Source organism: Haliaeetus albicilla, chromosome 1 (assembly GCF_947461875.1).
Source record: "Haliaeetus albicilla chromosome 1, bHalAlb1.1, whole genome shotgun sequence".
Lineage (NCBI taxonomy): Eukaryota > Metazoa > Chordata > Aves > Accipitriformes > Accipitridae > Haliaeetus > Haliaeetus albicilla.
Window position 1 is genome coordinate 70491238 of NC_091483.1, and position 10187 is coordinate 70501424.

Below are 10187 nucleotides of genomic sequence, written 5' to 3' on the forward strand. Positions count from 1 at the left end.
ACTGCAGTGGAAGTGAACTAGCCCCTGTTCCCTGGGTCTTCCTTTTATTCAAAGTTGCAGCAGTGTGTTGGGTACATCAGCCTTTTTCCAGTCATCAGGGCCCTCCAATGATAAATGTGATTTTTTTTCATGGATGATAGATAACTATCTCGTAATCGCATTGGCCAACTATTTCAGCAGCTCTGGGTGGGCCCCATCACAGCCCTATGGACTTGAATGCATCCAGTTTTTAGGTAGACCTAATGTTGCTTCCTCCTGATGGCCGCCTCTCTCCTCCAGAGCACACTGGCACCCTCAGAGGTCTGGGAGCAGGCCTGTCTGTGAAAACCAAGGCCAAAAAGCCTTGAGTACTTGAGCTTTTTCTATCACCTGGTGCCAGGTTATTTAACAACAGGCCCCCACTTTTCCCTGAAAAAAATCAAGAGAAAAAAACTGCATTGTGCACCGTTATAGATATCTGAAGCACTGCCATTTTTCTCTATTAAAGCAGAGACAGTAGAAGAAACTATTTTTGTGGCCTATTTACCTGGGACTTGCAGCAATTATGTCGAGATTGAGGAATACGCCTCACTTTCAAACTCATTCTGAACTTACCATGTTTATTTCTGAAATATTCAATCACGTAGCTGTAATAGCAATTACATCCTGATGAGAGGAGATTCAGAGATGGCTGTAGGTTCGTGAAGTTCTACAGTTCATAGTTCACACTGGCTCCCTATAAGCCAAGCTGAGAGACACTCGCACAAAATACAAGCCAGGCTTAGCTGTTTTCTTTTCGCGTTCTGCAGGTTCGCTGGCAGCTAAGGATACTGCCTATGTAACCGTGAGCATCTGCAATAGGGTTATTTACTGTTGGTTCAGACCAGCCAGCTTGCGCTGTGGGCAGTCAGCCCTTGCGCATCTCTGAGTTAGTCCAGTCGGTTCTGATTTCCCTTAGAGAAAGATAAAAGTTTGAACTTTAGTTTATCCCTGATATGGAAAGGGATTTCTTCTTGGATACCCAGAAATGCTTGTCATTCCCAATTGCCTAGTCTGTGTGATTGCCGTAAGTCTGTTCAACATGACTCATCTGTATGTAGCAACCCCTGAAAACATGGCTTATCAACGTTAGTGAGGCTGGGTTGTCAGAAGATCTGACTACCTGGGAGTTGCTTGATGTGTCAGCCAGGTCTCAGTGTTTGCCTGGTGATTTGCTTTACTCCGTAAAGCCTGGAAGCGTTAAAACGGGAAGGGGGGAGTCTCCTCAGGGTAGCCAGGGGTGAATATTTAGGCCAAATAAATATTAACAGGTGTCTATGCTGTGATTCACATGCTCTGAAGACAGGCCAGATATGACACGGGTTTCTGGGTTGGCATATTTAACCTTTGTTCCCTGTACCCTGTTGCCTATATGCAGCCTGCAACCGGTGCGTGGCCTATACAGCAATTTAGGGGCTTGCTGCATATATTGTCCCTGAAGGGCCATCAGAAATATACTGACCTGCAGGGGGGGCAGCACTGGCTTGCTGCTGCTCTGCTAGGGTCTCCGTATCACTGTTAGTGCAGAGACTCTAGAGGTGGCGATTGCACCCAGGTACAACCCCAGAAGGCAGGGGTAGTGGCTTCAGGATGGGGAAATTGTGGGGAGAAATAGCTGCAGCCAAATAAGTCAAAGTGTAAGGTACTTAGACCCAGTCTTTCTACAGATTTCTCAACATCTGTTTGAAGGTACAAAACAGTCCCTTCTGCTGAGTATTTTTTATAATCTTCATGGAGAATCCACTTTCAGGCAGTTAAAAACAAATCTTTACTGCAGCAGACTAAGCCATGCCTCAGTTTACAACTACAGAAACCTGCATCATATAAAAAATGTAAAACAGAAACATCAAGAAAAGGAGGGGGTTAAGAGCACGCCTAATCTGATCATACATGTACATATTCGATACTTTTTAGACTCAGACATTAAGAATGAAAATAATGCCTATAAATGCCAAAAAATGGCTAACTGGTAGTTACATCTTTGCAACCAGTAGTTAGCACATTCTAGGACACGATTTAGTCACCAGCACTGCCCTGCGCAAAGGGGAATGATATGTATGAGTATTAGAAGTCATAAAGAACATTTTTATAGTTACATTTAGTAATCCGGTGCGTGCGTTTCTCGAATTGCTAGATGTAGTGCCGGCAGTGTTGATCGGAGAGGCACTGGGTGCCAGGTTTGGCCCAGGAATCTGGGAGGGTGGCGGGGGTGACCTGCCGGGACAGGGCTCCAGCACCAGGTGGCAGAGCAGCACCGCCGTCTGCCTCCCAGCCCCGCTTCTCCCAGGGCCCTATCCAGACTGACACTTTGAAATGATTTCTGGTTCGGAAATGGTAGACCCGTTCCCGTGTGTGATTGCAACCTGCAGCACACACAGTAAGAAGAGCAGTTCACAGCCCCGGCCAAGCTCGGTGAGGTCCGTACGTGCTGCCTGGCTCTCTTCTGCTGCGGGTCATTTACCCAGAGCTGCCGGCGAGCGAGGTCCTGCAGAACAGAGCAGTGTGTCTAACGGGGAAGAAAACTCTTTGACAAGGAGTTGATACTCGGTACGTCATGTCAGATCGGTGTATCACCATGCCAGCAAGGACAGTTCTATTACTTAACCACATAGAAAAGTACCAGGGCAGCTAAGGGGGCTATAACTTAAGCAGGCAAAAAGAAAAGAAGAGATGAAAAGGTAGGTAGTATCACAAATATGCACTCATAAATTTTTACCATATTTATATGCCTATGTTCAAGGGCAAGTCAGTACCAATCTTTCCTTACAAGAGCAGAGAAAGTGATGCCTGATCAAACGTGACTCAAAGACAAGGTGGTGAGTCTTCAGAATGCAAGGCCAGAGAGAGGAGCCGATGGGCAAAGATGCATGCACTGGAGCTCTGGCACCTGTGGTCACTTTAGGGGTTGAACAGTGCTAAGAGAATCAATGAGGTGCTTGAGCAATTAAGAAAAATTCAAAGCTGAAAACAGTGGAGGTTTGTGCAGGGACCAGATCATACATGACTTACTAACAAAACAAGTTAAATCAATTCCTCTTTATTGTGGTCAGCATAACTTGATTTATTAATGTCTAGGTTAACAGACTCAGTGAAAGCAGAAGTAAAATCTGCAGTGTACAGTAAGGCAGCAAAATCAATTGTACAAAGAGCTGGAACCTGAGAGAGTTGCTGACCCTACGCTGATAACCATGAATGCACAGAGAACGTCACAGCTGGACTGTGCAAGAGTCAATGACCAGCTGAGCCAACAAAGCACTGATATGAAGGAAAGGTCTTTCAAGGTGGTTAGATTACACTCCTTGGCAGATGAGTGCTACTCGGTTTTGTGGGCAGCCTGCTGCAGCTGACTGGTTTGGTCATGCGGTAGAGCCAGTCCTGCAGTGGCAACGTGGGCAGGGCCCCAAGGGCAGCGAGGGATGTGCCATCAGCAGATTGCTCAAGGGGCACAGGGATAGCACCTAACCCAGAAGACAACACTTCGCCTTACTTAGGTCTCCTGGCAGCGTAGCTGTCTCCAGGCTTCTTGGTGATGTGGATATGCCAGAAAAACTCTGAAGCACAACAGTCCCACCACACCGGAGACGACTGACAAAACTGAGGCTTGGCCAGTGCTTGTCCAATACAGAAGTATCATTTAACCGTTTTTGTTCTCTTTCTCACAGATGGTCAGAAGGAAGGTCACCAAGGAAGAGGCAGGGCTTCCACATGCAGTAGTCTCCCTTGATACTTGTTGTCAGCTCACCCTGCCACATGCAGCACTTCTGGCAGGGCAGTGGAGAGAGGCTGACAACAATCAGTGATTCCAGCCACCACTTCGGTGTCCTCCCAGAGCAGTTCATCCTACTCCAAGAATACACAGGGACCTACAGATCACCTCGGACTGGAGGTCATCTCTCTTAGCTGTAGCCTCTAGGTCTGCTCGCCATCTCCAGTCTTTTTTCAAGAACCCTTCTTATAAAAGCTTATGTGAGAAATCTTCTGTTTGCTCATCTCTGAAGGTGTTCGGGGGGGGTCCTCTGTTACAGGATACCAAAAACGAAATGAGACCGAGGCCCACACTGGGTACAAAGAAACTCAGCTGAGTTGGGTTGTCAAAGTCAAGTCCAAGAGAGCACGACCAGATGCCATGCTGGACTGTATAGCTGCTTGATTTGCGTGAGTAGTGTGAACGAGGCTCAGTGCCACAGCGGCTGGCTGGACAGAAAGGAGGAAGGTTGCCAACCGGCCCTGCCCAGTCCATGGGACCCTGCTCCCTGGGCTACAGGCTGGTGGGATGAGAGGGTTGTGCCTGCGCTCACCATGACTGGGGCACACTCAGTGGAGGCACTGGGAGAGCTGGAGGTGTGCACGTGGGCCAGGAGGCTGCGGGGTGTTCACCTGGGAACAGAAGGAGACAGTCTTCCCGTGCATCCAGAGGAGACTGTGTAGAGTTGGCTGGATTTGTTTACAAACCTTTGTCGTGCCACCTTTTCCAGAGGATGCAAGTTTCTTTATCTGAAAGTCCATAGTTCGAATTTGTGTTATAATCTAGAGTCAAAGCTCTTTCCATGTGTCAGCAATGTGCATTTTAAGGAAGAAGCACAAGCAGTTGCATTTTTGAGTCAGGTTCCTGTCACAGCAACTGGGATTGGGGTGCAGGTTTTGTGTGATCTGAGTTTTGCGTATTTTCCCTGGCACTCCTGCTTTTCCAGAAAAAATCATTGGGAGCTTGAGGGGGCACCTATATCATCAACTAGTATCAGTTCCCACTATTTCAGCTGTTAACAAGTCCAAGGGTTTTTACCATTTCTTCTCAACAGTGGCCCATCTGCAAAGAACGGACATCCATATGGACAAGTGGCTGAAAGACAGCATTTTTTAATGCCAAGTAGCAGAAAACCTCCAGCTCAGCCAGCCAGACTGCTCTGTCTTCTCCAAGAAGTTCTTGGATTTTATTTGATGAGGTTTCCAGCACTGACAATTATAAGAATCTGCTACTTTTTGCCAGGCCCTAGCCAGATCGTGGCTTTTGATTAGTGTATCTTTGAAGAGGACATCCCTAAGATCAGCCTTCCAGACTAAAAAGTAGAGGCCTTTGCTTCTAAAGTATTCCTGCTAGATGCCTGTTTTATCCCTTATTCAGATCAGGTGTATGGCTGGACATCCATGTGGCTGCTCTCCCATTCTGCATGCTGCACTAAGAGAAACAAGATCTCACTAGCCAGCACTCGCTAGCTCCAACGTGACTGTTCTGGTTCCCAGAGGGTCTTAGCCTGTTATCACGAGGTCCTGCTAGACCTTCGGAAATGCTGTCCTGAGATAGAAGCTACTTAATTTAATCTCTTTAGTTCATAGCATCTCTTCCTGTTCCCTTGGAGTAATGTCTGAATGACCTGATCAATGCACTGTCTTCCACAAGATAACAGATGGACAGCACAGATCACCCCATTTCTGTTCCAAAGGTAAGGAACTACCACCGGGTTTATGAAAGGAAAGCTTGAAATAAAGTACACCATGTGCTCTTGCTGCTGATTTTTCCCAGATCCTTGGAGAGTTTAGTGGAATGCAGCATCCACCCATCACTGCTGGACAATTTACAGGTATCACGTTTATGGGCTAATCCTTTTTTTGACATCTTTTCCTTCTGCTTGACAATATGCGGAAATGTAAGACAGGCTTCGAGTGATTATTTACAGAATGGTGAGTTTGCTTTCCCAGGTATTATTGCTTTCAAGCCACGGTTATCACCTTGGCATTGAACTAATGTAAATAAATACTAACCTCTGGGACACCTGCATTATACATGAAGTAACAATGCTGCAATACTGGGTTTTAGGATATAGTGTGCAAATCACTTACTGAAATAAATTAAATTCCGATGAGTATTCTTAACTTTTTTGATATATTTAAGGAAAGGAAAAGCAAGTTTGGATAATGGGAATCTGAGTGTCAAAGATAACATCTCTTAGGAGTGGTTTTCTAAATGGTGCCAGATTCTGATAAATATGATAGATACTCTTTTTCAATATGAATATGTCTGTTTTGGCATTGGGTTGTGAAGTTCACATTAAATCATTAAACTTTAGATTATTAGATTATGATGGCAGCATAAAAAATGTTATACTTCTAAGAGAGTTTAATATAGAAATCATAATTGTCTTAATTCAACTCAAAGTTGTTTGATTTCTCCATAGAAACTGGGCTCTTAAAGAAATAGTCTCTTAAAGACATAAACTAAGTTGTATTTTGGTCACTCTTTTAGGTGGAAGTCAATAGCTTAAAATTCTTCAGCTGTAAAATTCTTCTTTACCACCACCTAGGGAAGCCCTGTAATAACAACAATGCACTTACTGATATGTGTACTGTAACAGGACTTTTTAAAAATTGGAATTCTATACCAAAAAATCTTCTTCCTGTATTTTTATATGGGTTTGTCCATTATCGGCTAATGCATGACATAGCAAATATCTAGCTGATGTATTTTCATGACCAGCAGGATGCTAGTGCAGTATGTATTAGTGAAAGTATACAAAACTGGATTGCACTATTTATTTATCTGTTTAGCTCTTTGTTTTGCTCTATTGTCTGTCTTGTTTGTTATTAGTACTTGCCCTTTCAATGGAAAGAGAGCCTAAATGTCCACCAGTAACCACATTATGAGTATCTGGGGGGGATTGCCCTTTAGAGATGTGCTGACAGTGTGCCCACCTCCCATTCACAGCACAAAAGGTCTCACTTCAAATAGTTATGGTAGAAGAGGAGCCTACAGTCACTCAGCACCAATGTATTTCTCTCCTGAGTCACACATGCCTGCCTCGTGAGCATGGCAGGATTGGTACTATGCCAGTATGGTGCTTTGCCAAAATTGTGTTCTGCACAGTATAAGTGGCCATTCGTCAAGTGCAATTGATGATATCCTGATGATTTACTCAGGTTTATTTGATTATGGAAGAGAGTTTTTCCTTTGCGTGCCATAAGTGGAACAATTTCCTGTTTGCTACTCAACATGATCACACACTTTCCACATCTCTTTTGCAATCTGTACCATCACGTTACACCTAAGATAACACCTACATTATAATCATTGCTGCGTGCCAGTAGATTTTATGGGAGAGTTGTACTTGGTGTTATATTGCTGTTACCTTATTTTACACAGTGTTTTCTTAGTACTTTTTTTTTCTCATAAATTGTATCATTTCTTTTCTTGGGCAAGAAAAGGCTTCCCCTGTCATTTATTACCTGAGAAGACGGTAATGTGTCATGCTAAAAAAATTGCTAAAGGAAACAATTCAGGCCACTCTTCTCTGGGTTGTAGTTTGCTTCCCGGTGACCCCTGGTGAGACAGCTCCCTGCGTTGCATATCTCACCAAAGTTATGGTCAGAAGGAACGATTAGATCATGAAATCTGGCCTGATGCATATCAAAGGCATTTAAATTTCACCCAGGAATGTCTTACTTGTTACATATTAAGTTTTCCGGTGATAAAACTACACTATTGTCTGGGGCTTAACAAGATTGATCCCTCCCTCTACCCCCAGCAGAAATACTATTTCTTGCTCGAAATACTATTTCTTGCTCTCACCAAGCACAACAAGTCTGGAGGTCAAAGACCGTATTGCTGCATACATACTCCAAAACAAAGCAGGGCCAGCTACGTACTGCAAGATAAAGCAGGGTCAAAGTGGAACATATTATTCATGTCCACACCATGTAGTGCTTGGATTTGCACCTCTCCTGAGCATTACGGTTTCTGAGCTTCTAAGACACAATTTTGAGTTCAACATGTCTGAAATAATATAAGTTTTGTGTTGCAATCCATGAGGGGCATAGTTTGATAACATGACATGACCTGGGTGTGTTGCATGTGTTCAGGGGTCACCTGAGGTTGCAAAGTCTGCTGGGACAAAGTTGGAGGACTGTGCAGGGTGGAGAAGCCAAACCTGGCATAGTTTTGTCCACAATGCCTATTGGGAACGGTCCTTGCAGTCTGCTATCTTCCAGACTGGGTCCAGTTGTATAGTCTCATGGTGGGCTAACTGGGACAGACCAAAACCATGCCACATACTGATAGTTGCTATAGTGCTTTAGGTTGCTGCCTCTCCCTGTTATTTAGCAGCATACCCGTAGCTTCTGTGTCAAGCAGCAGCTCTGATTTAGGGAGAAGGTGATTCCAGCTCAGATTAAGAACCAGTACATAAATGGGACCTAGAGTCCGAAACCCAGTAAGAAGATTTGGCACGTTTTTTCACCCTGGACTCAAGAACCCATGAAGAAGTCCCATGCCTTCCTGGCAGACATATATGCAAGCTTTTTGTTGACTAAAGATGGATTGTCTTTGAATAGTAAGTTTTCTGAATAAATGAAAAATGGATGGTGACAATAATTTTGTCTTTAGTGCTTAGAAGCACCAACACTGACAGACTCACCTACTTAAACATCACAGGAGATTCCTTGAGTCTGTAACAAACTGCTAGACAAGGAACTAGCTGGATGTAGAATCCCCTGGGATGCTAGAAGCAGCTGATTTCAGTCAAGTTGTACTGACATAAAAACCTGAAGGAAGACAGTCATTGATCAAGCAAAAACACAGAGGCAACATTTTATTTGTTTCTGTTTCCTCATGCTCTTTTCAACTGTGGCTTTGCCACAGCTGTTAAAACTACTTGACTTTTTAAAATAATCATTCTCTTTTAATATATACAATATCTATACAGAATCATAGAGCGGTTGAGGTTGGAAGGGAACTCTGGAGGTCATCTTGTCCAACCTCTCTCCTAAAGCAGGGCCACCTACAGCCAGTAGCCCAGGACTGTGCCTAGATCATGTCTAGACATCATAACAGTAGCATAAATATTTCCTCCTGACACTCATGCATGACTTCTAATTATAATTTCATCATTGGCTCTTTGTAAGAGCAAATTTGTCCTTTTTGTCATCCCCAGCAAGCTCTTTGAGTGTGACTAGTAACTCCAGCAGCACTGATCTCAGGAGTCCGTGTACTCCTTGATTTCATGGTTAGAGACCCCAAACAGAATAATTACCCATTTGTGGAGTTCTGTTTGCTTTTTTAAAATAATGTTAATAAAAATATTTTCAATTCTTTTGTCTGGGAAAACAGTTTTGGAAATAGAGACTAAGTCTATCACAGTCTAGATTGGTCTTCCTGAATCTGCCAGTTTCTTGAAAAAAACTGTTCACAAACTGTGAACTGCCTTGGGGGATTTTTGGCAATATAGTGTAGCATACTTTTTGGTCTTTTTTTTCTGATAACTGTTAAAGACCTACTTTGTCAATGTGTCCTAAGTTCCCCGATTCATACTGAGCTCCAGTTTGATTCATGATCGCCACTCAGCTGTCACATCTGTGACCAAATCAAAACTGTGAACTAGCAGCAAGTCAATAGAATTCAATATTGAAGTAACTAACCAGGGTGCTGCCCATGACCATAGTTATTCATTAAAAAGGTAGAGATTCTTCCTTATGAAAGCCATGCTGCTGCATACGACAGCCTTCCTGGCCATCTCATGTACTCAAAAGTTCTGCTGCAGATGTCAATCCAGTTTGCCGTGTCTTAGGTTGTGAAATGTTTCTCACCACGGGCCTTGAATATTGAATATCAGAATGGAGTTAAATGTAAGAATCCTTTCCCAAATGAATCAGAGCATGATCTCCCCTCTGCAGCCTGGTGACCAACCAGGACAGGGCAGTTTGCTGGTCCCAGATGCCCTGCTCACTCCAGAAGGGATCAGCCTGTCCTCTTTATGAGTCCAGGTATCTTGTAGGTTAACATATTTTTAAATAGCTTTTTGGAGTCACACTGTCACTATTATGAACACATCTCAAGCAGCCCTTAATAAAAATAATTATCTAGACACAAAAAGAAATAACACCAAAAACTGCTTCTCTAGAGCAAACCAGGCTCCTTGTCCATGTATGCAGTTTGTTTTTCACCTGTCTCATGTAACATAAGACGTAACAGCGGAGTACAACTTTGAGGTCTTACTTCAGAATAAGCAGCAACAGAAATCTGAAGTTGGGAAAAGCTATGGCATTTTTGAGCAGCCATGGCACAGCAAGGTTAAGACAAGTATTGAGGTGAAATATGTGGTGGCAATGCCAAGCCAGGTTATAGGTTAAAAAGGGTCATTAATTTTGCAACAGAGGTGCCCTTTGCAAGTAGGTCAGGAGAG